Source organism: Chamaea fasciata, unplaced genomic scaffold (assembly GCF_029207755.1).
Source record: "Chamaea fasciata isolate MVZ Bird 193981 ecotype frontalis unplaced genomic scaffold, bChaFas1.0.hap1 SCAF_2, whole genome shotgun sequence".
Lineage (NCBI taxonomy): Eukaryota > Metazoa > Chordata > Aves > Passeriformes > Sylviidae > Chamaea > Chamaea fasciata.
Window position 1 is genome coordinate 87,567,431 of NW_027094087.1, and position 19,392 is coordinate 87,586,822.

Genomic DNA, 19,392 nt, shown 5'->3' on the forward strand with positions numbered 1-19,392 from the left:
TGAACTGCTGCTATTCTGGAGTGAGCTGAAGGGAAGCTCGTAAGAACAATGCCAACTTTACCCATCAGTTTCCAAGTTCCTGAGAGCATATTTCATTTCAGAAACCCATGAGAGAGTTCAAAAAAAATCTCAGCATTCTAATATCAGGAGAAATTCTGAAAGTAAAATATTGCTGATCTCTGAATTGCTTCAAAACTAAAGTCTGAAATGCCTCTAATTTAGAGAGTTATTTTTCACACAACTCTAGCTATGAAGAGTTTTGGTTGAAGCTGAATATGGTTCTCTTGATGTGTGTATATCAGTGAAGCTGGGGTTCTTCTCAGAATCCGATTATTGTGAGTCCTGGATAAAATCCACACTTGAGCACAGTGATCAGTATACATCTCTGTTAAATGATGAAGAAGCAAATTCCAGGTTTTCATTCCAGGACAAAGAACATTACTCTGAAAAGTCTTGTTCAGGATCTCTCTGCATAAGTAAAATATTGGGAGTGTCCAACACCTTCATTAACTGAATTCACAATCTACACTAATGACATGGGTTATGTGGCTTTCATGGGTTCTAGACAGTTATTGAAAATCCTTAAATCCTGTAATTTTTAACAAAGGAATGACATACGTGATCTAAGATTGACTTTAATGGATAGCACACACTATTTCTGAGCATAAGAACATACGAGATTCCAGGTTCACAAACTGCCAGTTGAAAATAGTTACTTGGAGTCTAAAATCAAGCATGTAGGACTCAAATATCAATATCAGCCATTTGATTGTATGTGCTAACCTTGTCCTGCCCCCTGAACCGTTCACCCTGAATACTGATTTAAACAAGATCAACTGGAAAATGTAGTATGATCATATGTAACACACATTTGCACCAGAACACATTCATGTAAAGGAGGCTAAATTAGGGTTCAGAGGCATTTCTTAACTCTCAAATACTAGCTCTGGAAACTGCAGGAAACTTAATTTAAAGATAACTCTGCTGGGAGTTATTTTACACTCCTTCTTATTTCTGGCATCAGAAGTTACACATGAATCTTGAACCTGCTGCATTGCAGTGCAGGATGCTATTGCTAGGATTGTTGAGATCTTTCACTGTACAGATGCACATTATCTGAGAAAGGTGTGTTTATGTGTGTGTGTGAACGAGGAAAACATCTTGAGTCTACAGTGTCAAGATGCCTGTTCTGTTACCCCTTAAGCTAAGTATTTTAGGGGTGGTTTGGGATGGAAACTGCTCAGTTTGGAATCTTTTGTAATGTAAGACCTCAGACTCAACCTCTTCTTCACCCACCTTTCCATTTTCTTGTCTTCAGCTGGTTCAATCTATGTCTCTTGGTGTTGGCAGTGTCAGTGTGAGCTTGGCCTGCAGCCTGGAATCTAGGGATGTTTTCCCAAGAGATAAAATTAGGAGAGGGGTAATGACAATTTTTGTCACTTTGCATCCTAAATGGAATTTTATGGGACAAAGAGAAAAGACTTCTGCGGCCCAAAGGGATTTCCTTTGCTGAATGCCAAACACCTTCTACAAACAACAGAAATGTGAGAGATTCTCAAAATAAAAGGTCACAGGGATTTTCTATAATAGAAAGGCTTTAACAACAGGGTGTTGTTACCAGCTGCCCTTCCACTGAATCAGGGAAAATCTTGGTAAAGGACTTCCTCAATATGTTTTTCTGCAATTCAAGAAGCTATTTGAGGGACAGTCACTGGAGTTGCCAGAGTGTGAGTCAGGGACCATAATGTACATTTAGTAGCACCCCTGAACACAGGGAAGGGAAATAAAAAAGGATTCACAGCAGAAGGGGAGATGGCCATTGTACTTGGACAGTTTGGTGGCAGCAAGTCCAGGCTTGCTCTGCTAAGGTAACATCCATGTGTTGGACAGAGGGACAGCATTTGTTGGATTTCTGGGAAGAGCCCAACTTTCTTACGAGAAGGGCAGGGGAGGAATATGGCTGGCTAATGATTTCAGACTGCCTGAGGCAGTGAGTGGCCTGGCAGCTGCAGAGAAAAGCAACTCTTTCTCTGCCCACCCACCACTTGAAATCATGGTATAACCAGTTATTTTATGAGCAAATTTGGCTTAGAACACAATCAAGGATGAGTATGACAAGTCAACAGGCACTGTGGCCATCCTTGCACCTCATTAGATATCCACAGAAATGGGAGCTGCTTCTTTCTGTGTTTGGGAAGGAACAAAACCCACAGTTCAGTCAGGATACCATCCACTCCAGAAGTTTGTGTGCCTTGAGGGGTTACTGACACGCATGGATGTAGAATAATATCAAGTCAGGATATTATTATATCAAGAACATACTATGTTCTCCACATTCCCTTCTGTCCTTTCTCCCCTACCCCTGTCTTCTAGCTATCATCCACACCTGGCCATCACCATTGTCTTCCCCCACCCACTCCTCTCCCTTGGACTCACAAGCTCCATTTCTTCACTCTGGTCATAATTGTTTTATTTCTTTTCTGATCTAAGTACAGGAAGGCATAGGAAGAGGGACAGCACTTGAATCCCATCCATTTTCAGAACAAAGGATCTGACTTTGAGATATGAAGAAACTGGAATGAATGGCCCCTCTCCCCCCCACAGAGGGTCAGGGGAGGGGGGATGTGACATACTTTTCTGTGCTTAGGACATATCATGAACACCGTGAGAGACCTGTAGATGAGTTCAATCATATTAAAAGACAATAATTATTAATAGAGACTTAAAATATTCAGTGGTATGAAAGTAACCTTGCCTTTTTATGTTTCCTTCTATAGATAAAAAGAAGCAATCTTGTTGGAATGCCCAGGATTTCAAAATATTACTTCTTAAGAATCATAAAACACATCTTAAAGCCCATATTATGGGTCCAGAAGAACACATCTTTCAGTCTTCAAGAAGTATTTAAACTACTTTGGCAGATGAAGGTAAGAAAACATTAATTTCAGCTAGTCTTTCGCTTTGATACATGCCAATGAGTACAGAAATGCAAAAATGAAACAACTTAAGAATGTGTAGTTCAAATTACATATGAAAATCATCCATTCAAAGTGTGGATTTAATCATTTTTGTCTTAGTCAGCTCATTCTTTCAATCACCCATTTCCCATTCCAGGTTACAATACTTACACTGTAGTGTAGATTACTATAATTAACAGGTTAAATGCATGAAAACAGTTTTTTCCCCTTGATGTGCCTTTGGATCCTTTATTTTTGCCAGCAGTTATACTGTAGAGTCACTTCCTATGAAGGAGAAACAACTGCCGTGGGGTTTCTTAATGCTGCTAATGTTCTTTTCTTTCCCTCCAGTAATAACAGTAAGAAATTACTGTCTGTAAATAAAAGAAAATAATGGAGAACATATATCAGAAGTATGCTAAAAGCTGCATGTATAACATCTGTCGGTACAGACCGCTTATATTGACAGAGCAGCCAATGTTAGATTTTATTAAGATGCAATGAGAACCTTTCTAATTTCGTTGTATAGAGAAGTCCTTTTCTGATCCAAACCCCTCCAGTTAGCATGCAATTTAATTCTACATAATAAGAAAGAAAATAGTCTGTAAATGTCTTTTGTGCTGTGATATTTACAGCTAATATCAACATTGTTCTTACTTTGTTTTCTCCACCAACAATGCTGTGTGGCATATCCGTAGATTTATTTATTTTTTAATCATATGTCCTGCTGGTTATAACATAACTTAATGTACCAGCTGCAATTAACAGACTGTCAAAGGATCAACTAACAAGTGCTGATAAGCTTCATTTAACTAATTTGAGGAGTGGAAGTTTGATTTTCTTTTTTTTTTTTCCAGGAAGGTAGCTTGTTTCCTTATTTCCTGTCAAGTGAGCCAACTCCTGTGACCTGTAGTTAAAAGGGCCCTTTGTAATTAAGGCAGTGAGCCTCCAAGTGAACAGTTCTCACAGTAGGAGGGGGAGCAGGGGGAAGAAGAAGAAGAAAAAAAGCAACAAAACAAAACAAAAAAAAAAAAAAATAAAAAGAGGATGCATGACACTGCTTAACTAACTAATCGGAGCTGAGCCAATCCATTTTCCTGCAGGCCACTCAGTGTACCATGAGCAGGCAGAATCTCGCCCTTCATTGGCTTCATGTCCATTTTATGGACCAGCGAGTCTATTAAGATCTTGGTGAGTGGCCCTATCCGAGGGCAGGGCTCTCTCTCAGCCTACCCACAGACTACCAGAAACTGATCAGCCGTGTTATATCAATAACATTCTCACACCAGGTTGTGTAAATTGATCTTTTACAATTTCTCTCGGTGACAGTCTCTGTAACCAACAAGATAAATCATTCCTCCTGTGGCTTTTTTATTGATTGCTGAGACCTGTATAAAAATTACACTGCTCAAGCTGTGAAGTGAACATCCTCATAAAAGAAGACCTTCTATTTACAATCAAAATATGTTTGGTCCAGATCAAGCACAGATAGTAAATACTATCCCAATAGCATAAGAGACCAGAATTAACTGAGATTCAAAGCAACAAAGTAACACACATAAACTTTTAAAATGCAAATAGTGAGCACCAACACCAAGAAAAAAAGAACGCAGACAAAAAAACTCCAAACTTGCAAGGTTATAAAGTCTTGTTGAAGTAAAGGCAGTTGTAATAGCAAACCATCTGTTAAAAACAATGATGCAGAAGAAGCACAGCAACAGTCAGCCAAATTTTTGTTTTTTGCAATTGCTTGTACAAACGCTAACACAATTTGCTTTTTGAAAGCCTTTTAGCATCCATGCAAATAAATAAATAAATAAATAAATAAATAAATATATTTTAAAATGGAACGGTAAGGTTTAAAGGCTTCTTACCTTTCAGAAAAGAAATAATCTTTAACTTTGGAAGATCTGGCAGCTGCAATATCATTCCAGGGAAATTGATTTAAGCTGCTGTATAGTATTGGCTTTACTGTTTTATTAAAGTGAATAGTCTAATGATGTCTGACATAGGCAATCAAATGCGTTCACAGTTTTTAGGCAGGATCAACTCTATAATGATTATATTCCTTCCACTTTATTCCATCATTTTAATTCTGGTAAAATAGTCTCTATTTTCTGTTCCTTTAATTATTTAAAACTTATGCTAATATTGTTTAGAGACACAGTTTACAGGAGTGTCTTTTGAAACAGGTGGACTTAAATGGAGTGATACTGTTAAATGTTAAATCATCAAGCATGATGAAAGAATTAGCAAGTGATTCAGAGGGTTGAAAACCAGATATGAAATACCAATTTCATTGTCTTACTGATTCAGTCTGTACTTTTTGGAAAGGACACTTGTGAGCCAATACTTCAATTTACCCACCTGTAAAAAGTTATTACAGTATCTAGAGGAAAACTGTCATTTCTGTATCATGTTAAGTGAAATCACTAGAGATGCACCCAAGCCAGACTTGTTCTCTGGGAAAATGTGAAGTTTAAGTTAGTGTTTGCAAAGTACTCTGAAACACTTGATGATGAGACCTTAAAAAATTCAAGCTCTTGTTTTTATGATTTTCTGATACAAAAAATGAAGGATGCATTTCAATGAAGGAAGTATTTCATGTTATCAGAAAACTGTGCAGCCATGATTAATGCTACCAAGGAGAATGCTGTACCAAGTAGTCTCTCAAAATTAAGGATACAGTTAAAGGCATAGTGCCCATGAGGTCCTAAAAGTTGTTTTTGGGTTTTTTTTTGTTTTGTTTTGTGGTTTTGTTTTTTGTGGTTGTTGTTTTTTGTTTTTGTGAGTTTTAGGGGGGTTTTTTTCTGTTGAAATCAAAATCTGTGGTTGATCTAAATACCTGTGATGCTGGAGAAAAGATAGATTTTTTTTCTTCTTTTTTAAAAAATTGTGCACATGTAACTAGACATTGTATGTTTGGAACTGCTAAATACTAACCTCCACTAAATTATTTTAAATGGCAAAACCATATGCTATTTTTGTTGTTTAGAACTTGGTTGGTCAGAGAAACTTTATTAAAAAATGTGCATCAATCTGAAAATTCAGAGTATGAAAATTATAAACTTTTTGCAAGTGCTATAAAATTCTCCATAAATGACAGAAGCACTTCTTTATTTGCTCACTGAGTGATTTCCCCACTTCAATGAAAAGAAAGAAAGGAAGGAGTATGTTGGAGGAGGGGGGCTTGTAATAAATATGGTTATGACTGCACTCTTCTTAGGGAGCTGACTTCAGAATAAATTTTGCTGGTATTGTCCATTCACTTCTCTTTTCTTCTTCAAAAAGTATTTTCAAAGGGGGAGAGTTAAAACACCATTTATTAGAAAAACTTGATTGGGAGAAGCCAATTCAGGGCTCAGAACCCAGACAAAGGGGCACTGCAAACAAAGGATTGCGTAAGGACAATGAAAGTAGTAAAATATAAAATTATGTTTAAAGAACATATTTTGTCTGTATTTTGGAATACTTTGGCAAAGTACTTGAATTATCCAAATCAAATTCATCTGATTTATCTTTTCATTATTAGCTTTATTGATATGCTTCCCCTTATATCTTAGTGGTGAACTGATGTTGACAACAGCAGTGTTTTTGGGCATTGAGGGTTTTAGTTTGTTTCCTTTAGGCAAGAATGCAAAATAACTGGAGCTAATTTCTAGCAGCATCCTCTTGATTTCTCTTAATCCTGGACTGTGATGACTCTTCAAGCATCTCATTGGAAGCGATTGTGGGAAAAAGGACATTCCCTTTTCAGCTGTTCTTCCAAACCCTAATGAGTTAACAATTGAAATACAGAAAGTTGTTTCAGAGGTCAGGAGAGTATATTCCACACAATGGTCACAGCATTTGAAACCATGACAGCACTATAAATTGACAAACTAAAGCAGAGCACTTGGTGGTCTGAAGTGGAGAAAAGAACATCAGCCAAGAGCAGTAAAAAGACGAGCCGTGAAACCACACAGAAAAAAAAATGAGTGATTTTTTTCAGATCACCTTGTTAGAATTTAGTGTATCAGAGGTCAGATGAGTGGAACAATAATAAGGTCCAAGGTTGAATACCAGTGGGGAAGCTTAACCCAGGAGCTCCAGGTCAACCATAAGTGAATGTGGTAGAACAGTGAAACAGTAGTCACCCAGGAAGGGAACGCACAAAAGTCAGTGGGTTAAGGGGAGGAGCCCGACAGTTATCAATTAGACTAAGAGAAAGCCCAGGCTCGAGCACCTGGGATAGAAAAATAATCCCAGCGTGATGAAAAGAGATTTTCTCCTGTGCACCATTCTTGTTCCTTGGTTTTCAGGTTTTGAGAAATTTGAAATGTGTAGAGCTAAAATCTTGAACCTGCAAATGAGAAAACACTGGCCGGTTGGACACATATTTTATGTTCATATGACAATGTTTTCATCCCACATTGGACAGTCTGCTGAGAGGCATAAAAGTAAATTTCTTTGAAAAATGTGAGCAAACATATACACATACAGGCAAATACAGGCATGAATACATGTACACCACTATAAGGGGGGTGTTTTTCAGCTTCTTATTTAGTCTTCAGTAAAGTATAATTCACACCAATTTTATTTTTAACTTATGAGGAGGAATTTCTTCTGATTTGTGAAGAAAATTGCTTCAAGTGATAAGTACGGAATATTTAAGTGACATTTTACAATGTAAAATGTATATATATATATATATATGGTTATGTAACTTCCTCTTCCGATGAACACGCATCACCTAATTTAGTAGGAATTTTGCCATTGATTTCATTGGAGCTAGAAGAGGCCCAAAATACAGCAGATCATGTCTGATATCCCACAGTTCAGAGTACATTAAAATTATCCAAGTAAAGCTAGCCATAACTATCCACTAATATGAACACATTTTTTCTGTTATGCGATTTCCCCTTATGCTTGTTATAAGATACGAACAACTGTGGTATTACTTTTGTACATGTCTGTGTGAGGGGAATGGGGGTGAGGGGGAAGTGTGTGCATGTGTCTATACAGCGGAAGTTTTTTGTGATGTCTACACTAAGTACCTGAAATATTATTCAGTCCTTGTGAGCAATCTGTGGTAAAAGGGCAAGGATGTATAATGTCAGCTAGAGTCAAAATCTAAACATACTCTGTTTTTGCCTACTACCCTATTATTCTATTTGTCTATTCTTAATCTCACATTTCTGAGGAATTATATAATTCTGGATGGCTGCTAAACCAGTGAAATTCTTACAGGCAGAGTAAGTCTCACCAGCTGTAGTAAAGCACACAGTATCCCCACTATCCTCTGGTGCTACTATTTGGGTTACAAAAGACCCATTGTCAAGGTATTGTGATAACTTTTTGAACTCCTTCCCTTTTTCTACTCCAGAACAATTGTACTAATACAGATAAAGAGGAGGCTGACTGCTAAGCACACAGGTACACTCTTCTCCACAGTCAGTGTCTTCCCACATGCACCAAAGAAGATGAAGAGATTATATTGCCAAGTGGCTTCTTTCTGCTTTAAACAGGATGAGTTTTCTGACATGAAAGCTTCTCCTACAAAGGCTGAAACAGAGAAGTCTAGGGACAAAAATACCCAACCTTTTTTCAAGAGATTGTCAGTGGTGGCCCCTGAAATCTAACAGGACCGGAAAAAATTACGGTCAACTTAAAGAAGCTGGAACAGTTTAGGAGAGGAACATGGACTGTAGTTTTCAAGCTCATGGCTGGGTATTATGCTTGGAAAAAATAAATGAGTAAGAAGCTCTGACTTTATTGCATATGATAAAAGAAAAAGGTTATAACTTCTTCAAGAGTTCATTTCAAGATATGATTTGTCTAAAGGAAAAGATACTTGATGTATGTCTCTCTAAACGGTTCTTTTTCTGATGTCATTAGACTGCTAGATTTACATCCTGGAAATTATGGGAGGTCATACCAGATGTAAGCAGGGGAATCAAGAAAAAAAGAATGTCTCTTGTTTTAAGAGAGGAGATCCTTTATAAAATAGCATGCAGAAGCATGGGTGGCAATAATATTTCTTTTGTGTGCAACAGGGGAAGTTGGATTAACTTGCATTAGGGTTTAATATGCCTTTCTTAGAGGAAAGTTTGTTCCTTTATCCTCACACAAAAGTGAAAGTGGTGTACCATTCAGTTTAATGAAGTTTTTTCTTTCTTAGAGAACATGTTAATTTCAAACTCAAATTGATAACATCGCTCTGGGATACTAATCACAAGAAGATATCATTATTTGCAGTGTTCACAAATAGTGTTGCATTTCCCCTCATGAGTCTCTAAAAGTACTCTTTATGCATTAAAGCTCATATTTTTAATATTTTTATACTACAAATACTTCAAGGCCAAAAACAAATAAATTAATGTTTAGCAGAAGTAGTGCCATTAACTAGCTCTGATGATCCAATGTTAGAGTAAACAGGTAATAATCATAGGTTCACCAGCTGCAATATGAGACAAAGCATAGTTGCCTCCTAGATAGATGGATAGACTTTTCTGAACCTAAATATACCACAGTCTTGGGGAAGGATTTGGATCTAGCTCAGCTAAGTTTTCCCCCAGGCTCCATCACTTGTACTAAGTAGAGCTCCATTGATGTAATGGAGATTCTAAGTCATGCGTTGACACTGTAAGCACCTAAATTTGAATGCTTCAATTCATAGATACATAGAGAGTTCACATGTAGTTTGTATCCACCTATCATTAGATAACTAGGTAGGCTAGTTGGAATAGCTGTAAAATCATCTGCATCTGAACTGGAACCATACATTCCCCTTGTCATCAGTAAGGAGGAATAATCACTTGCAAGGTGAGATTCATCTCAATCCACAGTAGACACCTGAAATAAGTCAGATGAGTTACACCACAAAAGGTGTATTGTTTTCCAGCGAGGATAACAGAAAACTAGTTCAGGTAAAGACTTCTACATAAGGAGAATAAATGTCTCTTTCACTCACAAGCAGTCATATAGAGAAATTTAACCATCTGAAAAAGATAATGAAGTGATTTTTAGAATTGTTGGTGAGGGTGATCTCACACAGGAGGAGGATGCCACTGATACTCCATCTGAACTGTAACTAGTAGGTGGCAGATATCTGCCAGAGACTCTGACAAGAACAACATCATGAAGTAGTTACAAGCTAAGTCAAGAAGATGAGAAACATAATGTGATGGGGAAAGGAAGCACTAGAAGGACTCAAGACAATGATTCCATGAGCTTGGAAAATGATTATTGTAGTTGTATTTTCAACAGATACAAGCAGGAAACAGCAGCTGTCAGTGCTTGAAAGAAAAAGAATTGCAGTTCTCCAGATAAAAGTTTAAGGTGAGTTGTAGGTAAGTGGTGGAAACTGAGAGAAGGATGCATCTTAAACATGCATTGCGGAGTTGGCAAGATAAAGATATGGCCTGTTAATTCACCCCTACCGACTGTGCAGGCTGCCCCTGTGGTTCTGGAAGAGGGATTCCCAGCCACAAGAAATAGCAGATGTAACACTTCAGCTCCCCTGCCCCCAGCATATTTAGATTCTGCTTGTTTAAAATGGATCTTCAGCAGTTAAAATGTCAATAGACTCTTATCAGATGCATGTTATTAGCTGTAACTCATTTTCCTGTACAGTTAGAAAAACTGTATAAATTGGTTATACAGATTTATCAATCTGTTAGACAGAAAGATAAACTCTGGTCATCTTAAGAGGTACTCCTCTTAGCACATTTTTCCCAATTGAATGAAGACCAAAATGATTGATCACATCTTTGTTAAGGATTGCGGGGGGGGGGGGGCACTGGGAAACTGTGGGGGTCACAGTTCATTGAAGTAAATCACATGTACTCTCTTGTGTTAGTGCAGAATAGCAGAGGGGACAGATGACCAGCGTGATCCAGTCTGCCTAATTTCATACAACCAGTGAATCCTTGACTATGGGTTCTACAGGACCCTGATTGTGAAAAAGGAGGGACCAAAAGATCACAGTTAAAAACCTCCAGTATGGAAAATATGCAAAATCCTCAGTAGGGAAGAAAGATAGATAAAAATATTATAATTTATCATGGAGGCCATAATTCTCTCTCCTCACCCATCACAGAGAAATTCAGTTCAAAAGAAAGACTGCAGAGTTTTCAAAGATTTTGCAAAACTGGTAATACTGGCAAAATCAGCACCAACTTTAGTGTTTTAAATAGTGCTTTTCATACAAAGTCTATATTCTTTTGTGACAGTGCAGGATCAAGCTGACAGTAAGAATTCTATCAGAAATAAAAGTAATGGCATTACCACTGAATTGTTTCTGAATTCAATATAAAAAATGTCTAGCAAGTGGGCAGTCAGAAGTGAAAGCATTACCTATTCCCTTTCAAAAAGGGGCAAAAATATATCCTTAGAAAGTTCAGTTCACTCTGGTGAGGGGGTGGAATGATTTTCACCCTTTTCTCATCAACTAGAATGCTTTTCACAGCCAAAAAATCACAAGGTACAGTTAGATACAAGACTACTTCTGTAGGAAAATGTGCTCATGTTAGAAATGAATTGAAATTATAGCAACAGAAGAAAATGAAACTTGCAAGCCCAGAGAAATAGAACAACTTGTTATTTATGATAAACAACAGGGGATTGTTGTAGGTCTGAAGCAATCAAAAGAATTTTGCACCACAAAGCAAATCTGAACAAAAATAATAATAATACTTAGAATTCAGAGTTTTCATTTATTGAATTGTTTCTGTACAACAAGCTTTACAGAATAACACAATACATTCTAATGCTCTGGAATTATTAATGAAACAACCTAGTTGTAAAAGAATATAGAGCTATACAGAAGAGAGAGCTGTTATTTTGTTGGTTCACATGCTTCTTACTCACATATCCATTGTGTGTACTTTTCTTTTCTGTCCTAAAAGTGTTCCTCGCATTAGTTTTTAAGAGTGTAGGAGTGCATTTAATGATTAACTGGGAGAAATAACTGTTTGATAATACCTTACCATGTGTGGACATAAACTGGATTACAGTCTTTTATTTTAGTGGCTTTCCATTTCCCCTTGCTATTATTTTTATGGTACATAGCCTCATAGAAAATCTGACTTCTTCAATGGCTTTTCATTTCTGCCCTCGCTCACACTTGAAAGCTCTGCCAAACTCAAGACTCAGACATAAAATAAATCGGTGATCACTGTCAGATTACAAATTTTTCCTTTAAAAAATTTTGCAAATCCCTAAGAAACCTTATCCCAGTCTGCAAAACAAAATTCAAAATTCCAGTGGTGCACAAATCAAGACATGGTTTGGTCTTATGCACAGCAAGGAAAACAGCATATTCCAGTCAATGTAATCCCTACACTTGAAATTGGGAAAAACTTTTAAATTCAGGTGCATTTAGTACTTAGACCTTCTTGTATTCTTGCTATCATGTAAGAACTTTACAGAAAGATGGTCCGAAGGCTTTGTCAGGGAAGTGTTATCTCTTTTTTTATCCTCAGCTGCAGTACAAGCACAGAAGGAAGAAATATTTTCCCCAAAAAAGTTTGGGCACACACACAAGTGTGTGTCCCCAAAGCAGAATAATTTCTCTTCCTTCTTGAGGAAATTCAACACGGCCTGTTAACTTTGGAATAACTAGAGAAAGAGAAATAATTAGGCTACTGTATCATTTCAAGTCTGTCAAAATACTCTCTGCCTCCATCAGGATATTGATGGTCTCTTCCTAGCAGCTATTTTCTCTACTAGAGCTTTCATCATCTTGCTCAATTATTAAGAAATAAACATATGAACACAGAAAATATAGTTTAAAAGCTGCTTATATGCCTGCATGAGAAATGTGTCCATGAGTTTAAATTATGAACACCTCTGGAATGTGCAAAGTCTGTCTGAACTGACCTTTGAAGCTTTTGCATTGCAAAGAGCAAAGGGGATGAAATTCTTTGAACAGATTGCTATAACTTTTTCACTTAAGTCTTTCAAAGGCTACTGGACTGCAAAAAGGAACATTTTATCCACTGATTCTCAGCTGTTGTTTTTCCTCTACATTATTTTTGTCGTGAGTAGTTCTTTATGTTTACTGCCCAGGCATGCATCCGCACAGAAAAGTTTATGATACTACTGAGTATGGAATGATAGAAAGTTGGCCAGAGAGAAGTGAGCAACATGTAAACAAACACCTCTAGCTCAGCCTGATTTCAGTCCCAGGTCTTCAGCAGTACAGATCATCCTCAGCTTTTTCTCCAGACTAGCCTGTCGGAATATGTTACATATTGTGGTAATTGAAGCCCTTATTCAGAACACAGCTGTGCCAGGAAAAACCTGATTCTCATGAATGAGCTTAGGACAAAATTTTTTATTCCTTCTCCAACCTTACATTAACAGAAAATCAAGACCTGCATAGCAGGGTGAATAAGGTCCAATGACCTTTTGCTGAATCAAAACTGCAAGGCTCGAAGTTATGTTGGTGTTATGCTGTAAACTGCCTGATAATTTTACACTGTTCTGCTTTATCTTTGTCTATACATATACATATACATATACATATACATATACATATACATATACATATACATATACATATACATATACATACTTTTTTTTTTACTCTGAATCTTCCCTTGAATTGAAAAATTGCCCTCACCACTGGAATAAGTACTGTCAGTGTATTTCGTGCCAATGGTGGTGCCTCACTCTTTATTACAGTTTTTCTTGGCCCAAAATCAGTTGATCTCAGTTCTTCAGGGTTCAGCAACATTTGTTCAATTCTTGTCTTCCATCATGGAGATGTCGATCAGATCAATAGAAAACACTTTATAAAAGCAATCTTTTCCTCACTAGAAGACCAGCAGTTTCCTTTTAAAAAGGGAAACATTTTACTGAAAATTTTCATACTCTTATAATCTCAAATTAGTTTGCAGCCTAAATATTTGTCTCAAAAAAACAAAACAAACAAACAAAAAACCCCAAAACAAAACCACAAAGAAAAAAACCACCACTACACACCAAAAAAACCCCAGCCCTGCTTGCTCTTTAGTTTCATTTCTCTCTCTCTCTCTTTGCTTTTTAGGGATTTATTTCTTGTTTGTCAAGGAAAGTAATATACTAATGGTGCATACTTTTTTTTTTTTCACTCTCCATTTTCTACTGATTTCTCAACCACACTCAATGAAACTCTAGCTTGTAAAGTCATAGCATGCAAAAGCAAAGGAATCTGTTGGAAGAACTGTATAATTGCCAAGATGGTTCAAGGCTCTTTTCTCACTTCTTGGACATGGATATTTGCATAACACTGTGTATTTTCCATGATCAAATAGCAGGATTTTTTAACTCCGCTGTTCTTGGGTACAGTCTTGAAATTCAGCCAGAAAGATCCACTGTTTTAGTAAGTACAACCTTGCACATTAAGTGATACAGGATCACCAGGTGTCAGGTAGTCCACGGTCCACTCTAGTAGCTTGCAGCATCCTGGGTAAATTTCAGTTTTCCAATATTTATTTCACTGGCAAGTGCATCTAGCTGCCTGAAAGACTGCGTCTCACACTGCTAGATTTCTCTGCTGTAGAAACTAAATCTAGTGAAACACAACTTTCTGGGCCCAGAGCCAGGTCACTCTCAGTTCAGTGGCCTTATCTTTGAATTTACAATTAAGGGCTCATGCATGTCTCCTTTCATGAGAGGCAAACCTCATTCTTCCAGTGATCCATCCCCTCAAATATCGAACTGGTGCTACCAGTAGACTGTATCTTTGCACACACAATGAGATTTTGCTGGCAAAAATTGCTGTAGAGTTTTATTCCTCCTTGACTGAATATCTGTCACTTCCAAACTGATGTTAATTGATGCCTCCTTGCTGTGGTGGTGGGTGTTTCAGAACAGATGTTAATACAGCAATGAGCATGTAAAGGAAATTTAAAATATAAAAATACTAACTTGTGCTTACAGTCTACATATACTACTGAAGATTTATTGAAAAACAAAATAAAGAGTATACTTAGCTGCTGTGGGTGGGGTCTGAAATTAATACATTCTCTGCATTTTGCAAACTAAATCTGCATGAATAAACTGAATTCTCTCCCTTCTTAAGAAGTATTTTAAATGCATCACATATCTTTTTTCCTTCACCAGGTAAGAATCTGGAATAATAGGGCTTACTGATACACAATCTAGCACTAGCATATCTAGCATGAGAGTCACAAGTCAGCTGAACTTAGAAAATACTGCTGTTAAATAATTACACGCTGTCTTTAAATTATGGTTTGCTGTTTCTGAAAATGACTGTATCACCCATCAAAGTACACTGTAAGCTTTTTAAATAGATATGCCATGTAAATGTATTTTTTAAGATTACATATAAATGCATTTCTTTTTATTTTGTATTAATATTTAATTCTGAGTCCATTATTTGAGGTTCAAGATGGGATACATCTAAATATGAAGCTTTTATACTGCCCTGTAAGTTATATAGTATAGTTTAATATTAAGATTTTACTAGACAGTTACACAGTACTCAGTTTTAATATGGAATACTTCATCATGTTCATTATCGCCTATTTAGGCTCATGTAAACTGACACTCCTGAAATAAGCAAGCTTTAAAATGTTAATATAAATGTTATGACTCTTTTAATTGCAACAGACATCTCATTAAGTAATTTAATGCCAGTGGGACCTCTTACCAATACACAAAAAACCATACTTTGCCCAGCTTTTACATACAGCACAATATGACAGATATATATATATTTTTTTTTCCACAGTGATGCTCAGCAGGTCTCTTTTTGCTATCCATATCCTCAGTGAGAACGTCTTGGCAACGAGCTGCCTTGATGGGCTGGATTATCTGGCTTAAACCAGAGCACCTTTGGTAAGGCTCTACCTGTCTGCTCAGGATTAACTACAGCAGGACCTGTCAGAAGCAGCACCAGAGAGAGAGCTACCTAGACTATGGCCATGGTGGAATTAGTTCTTCACCTAGGTGGAGAGAAAAACATGCATGACATTTCCATTAGCCTAGAAGGCAGAAACATCTGGTTGCTTGGTTCAGCTCATCAGCAGGAGAGCCCATAGTTGATTAGCCCCTCTCTCAGTAGTAGGCGTTACTACAGTCAGTGGGAATTACTAAACATGGTTTCAGGGGACTGACGTTAATTTGGCTTGCCAAAATAATATGCAATTTTTTAAGGAGTTTGTGTTAATTAGTTGTATAATTTGATGTGATGTGATTGGTTTTGCACAAAGAGAAGCAGAACAGGGTTTGCTATTAGAAGCTGCAGTAGCAGAATCAAGAGGTGGCACTTCAACAACTCACAGTGTGAATTTGCAGTGGTGAAAGGCCTTAGTTCATGATCTAATTATTACAATGGGATTCCCTTTCTCAAAAGCTAAAAGCCTTTTGATTCCTTTTTTGTCTTCTTCTAAGGTATTTTATCCTGATTACTGTACTTTTAATTCCTTGCACCTACTATTTTACCACAGATTAATCACTTTTGATATCCCATTTTGGCCTGTTTTTTATAATATTCCACTTTTACCAGAAAAGAAATATGTAAAATGATAAAAGTTGGCAATTTATATAATTCCTAACTGCATCTCGCTGCCTGCCTTCTACTGTCCATTCCCTAACTCTTTTCCAACTATTATTGGCAATTTAGGTTTCTTTGATACCTGTGGAATGGTAATCAGTGGTAGGACTGATGTCAGAATTACAGTTTCTGCCAGGGTAACTGATAACTGTGTAGTCTGGGAACTCAGAAACACACGTGAAGTAGTCAACATCCTCTCATTAGAAGTGTTTGCTGCCTGATGGCTGCTGAAAATATTTTAGAACTGCACTGAAAAGTATCTGCTGAGCGCTCTGGCTGAATGAGAGGGTTGTTTAAGATTTTTCTCAGGATTTGCTGAGTATGGGAGTAGGCAACTGAGGCAACTCTCAGAAATAGTATGCCTTTCCACATTTCTTTGCTCTTCTCAACTTTCTTGTCTATTTGGATGGCAGATTCTTTGGGCTGATGGCTATTTCTTCCTAAGGGCTGGTACAGTGCTCAGCACAGTGAGTTGCAAGTCTTAGCAGTGGCCTCCAGACCCAGCTCTCTTAGACACGCCAGTTAATTAACTTTCTCTCCCATTATCTGCCACCCCCACCTTATATTTTAAATTTTCATGTCCCCTCCACTAGCAACAAGAGGCAGGGGTTTATTTATCACTATTTCCAGGGAAAAAAGTCTGAAACACACAGTATGCAGTATATACGCTATCCAAATTTAACTACATACTTATTCAGGAAATTTGTCTCCTAAGCTGTTTGTCTTGTAAATGGCTACTGCTTCAGATCACCCTTGAAGAGAGACCCTCTCCCTCCATGAACTACCAAAATTTAGGCAGCATGGACACACCTCAGGATATCCATTTCCATCCTGCTGCAAGAAAACACTATGCTTGAAAGCCTGTCTCCACTGGGGATGGCTCAGAGAAACTTATTTGCATGTTGCTTGAGGGAGTCCTCTGTGGTCTGGAGTTTCATACAAATCTGCTGGGCAATGGAGAACCTTCTCACGCTCGGCTGGAGGTTTGCCGGAACCTTGCATGCTGATGTCCAGACTTCTCAGAGATGTTCATAAATCTCAGAGTTACCTGAAATCTCATGCAACTCCAGTTTCCTATGATACTAGGTTCTCTAATAAATAAAACTTTCACAGAGCTCTCTTCAAATTTCTAAAAAGAGGCACAGAATAGTTTATGGGATGTTCTGTTCAATACCTAATCCCTGTGAAAAAGTCCTGTAGTTTAGACTTCATATAGTAAAGCAAGTCCACTAAACACAAAAGAGAAAAATTGTAATAGACTCTTTGCACCATCAAGGCTTGGGAGATATGAGCTTATGGTGGGAAGTGTTTAAAAGCCTGAAAAAGATTGGTGTCAAAGGAAGCATGTCCAGTATGTAGTAGAGTGGAGTTGGTATTACATACAAATAAAGGGCAAGTGTGCCAGTGCAAAAGGGTGCATTGAGCAATTCTAGAAAGAAGAAAGTGGGGAGGAAGAAAAAGCCCAAACATTTCACTGGCACAGGCCAGGACTAAGTATGCCTGGAGAGATTCCAGGTAATTTCTATTAATGTTCAGCAAGAGTGCTGGCATCCATCAGGGTGACTGTGTAAAGCTGAGTTGTCTGTCATGGCATCACCTGAACCCTTTATGGATTATAGGCTTAACATGCTCACATGCTTGCTATTTTTTTTCTATTTGAATATCAGTTATTACTGGAGTCACGTTTGTTTACCTTGAGCAGTCAGTAATTTGTAGTTACTCCTCAGCTTCTTATAAACACTACCGACAATACTGACTGGTATTACCTGTTTCTGATATCGCCTCAGTTATCTGCTTCTTTGATTGTCATTGCCTATCTTATGCCTAGATTTCAAACGCATGGAGAGTGAATGTCTGTATTGCTGAATTCTGTATATTCAAGCTTTTTGCAGAATGAGTTTCTGTATTTTGTCCTGTACTTTTTACTCATCTACCACAGTGGTGTCCATGACAGGGAATATCAGGAAGTACATTAATGTGAACATTAAGAAAGATTGATAGGAAAGAATTAATCTATCAAAAAAACCCACTAAACATAAGTGTTTCATTTTGTCCTGAGGTCATTTCATATAAAAGGATGTCGCAAGACCAATGCTTTAATCACTTCGTGTAAGCATCTCAGAAACAATACAGTAAACAGGCTTAGAAAAATCTTCATAATTATTAACTCCTGTGCAATATACAGGTAAATATGTATTACATCAAAAAGATATGTCCACCAATCCAGTAATAATTTACAAACACAAAATAAAAACCTCTTTGAGGAAACATAATATTTTAGGTCAGGTTGGATTTTACAGTCTTATAGTACAAATACAGAAGTATTCCTATGGATGTAGAATAGTTATACTTTCATTTATTTAATGAAAGGGGATAGCAATTGATTTGAAACCAAGGCAGCAATACCATGCTAATAACCAGGACAGGTTAAGCCAGCCTATATAAATCTATATTATTGTAAACTAATTATGAGAATGGTAGACTGATCAACTGAATATTAAGAAAAATTTTTAGATTTTGCTTGAATACAAAAGAAGAAATGGATATAGAGATAAACCATTAATTTCCTTTCTTAGCAAAACTTCCTTCTCTTTCCTTCCCCCTCTCCTGTCCTTTTCACTTCCCCAAGTGATATTGGCAGGACTCAGGCCAGGAATTTTTTCTACTTTGTGATGCATTACAGTAGTAGCCTGAGAACAATTGCTGAATTAATGGATTTTGAATCTATCTGTGGTATCAGTACTGAAGGAGATACAGAACAGACAGCTAACCTAGAAAAGCCATGCAAGGCTGTAATTTCTTGGACACCTGTATATACTGAGGTGTCTCCATATGAGCTTTAAGACTCATGAAACACCGAAGCACAATTTTTATTTGTGTCAATGGAAC

The 19,392-nt window shown here is 37.3% G+C and overlaps 1 long non-coding RNA gene across 2 annotated transcripts in view; it reads left to right on the top strand.

Moving 5' to 3' along the window:
- The first annotated feature begins 2,715 nt into the window (after nucleotides 1-2,715).
- LOC136285452 (uncharacterized) overlaps nucleotides 2,716-19,392 on the top strand; it is a 36,955-nt gene continuing 20,278 nt past the window's right edge. The window contains exon 1 of one of the 2 annotated variants that reach the window (XR_010719456.1): nucleotides 2,716-2,927. This is a non-coding gene — a long non-coding RNA (uncharacterized lncRNA). Of the gene's footprint in view, nucleotides 2,928-15,698; nucleotides 15,786-19,392 lie in introns of those variants that run through there. The other variant, XR_010719457.1, reaches the window with a different exon arrangement.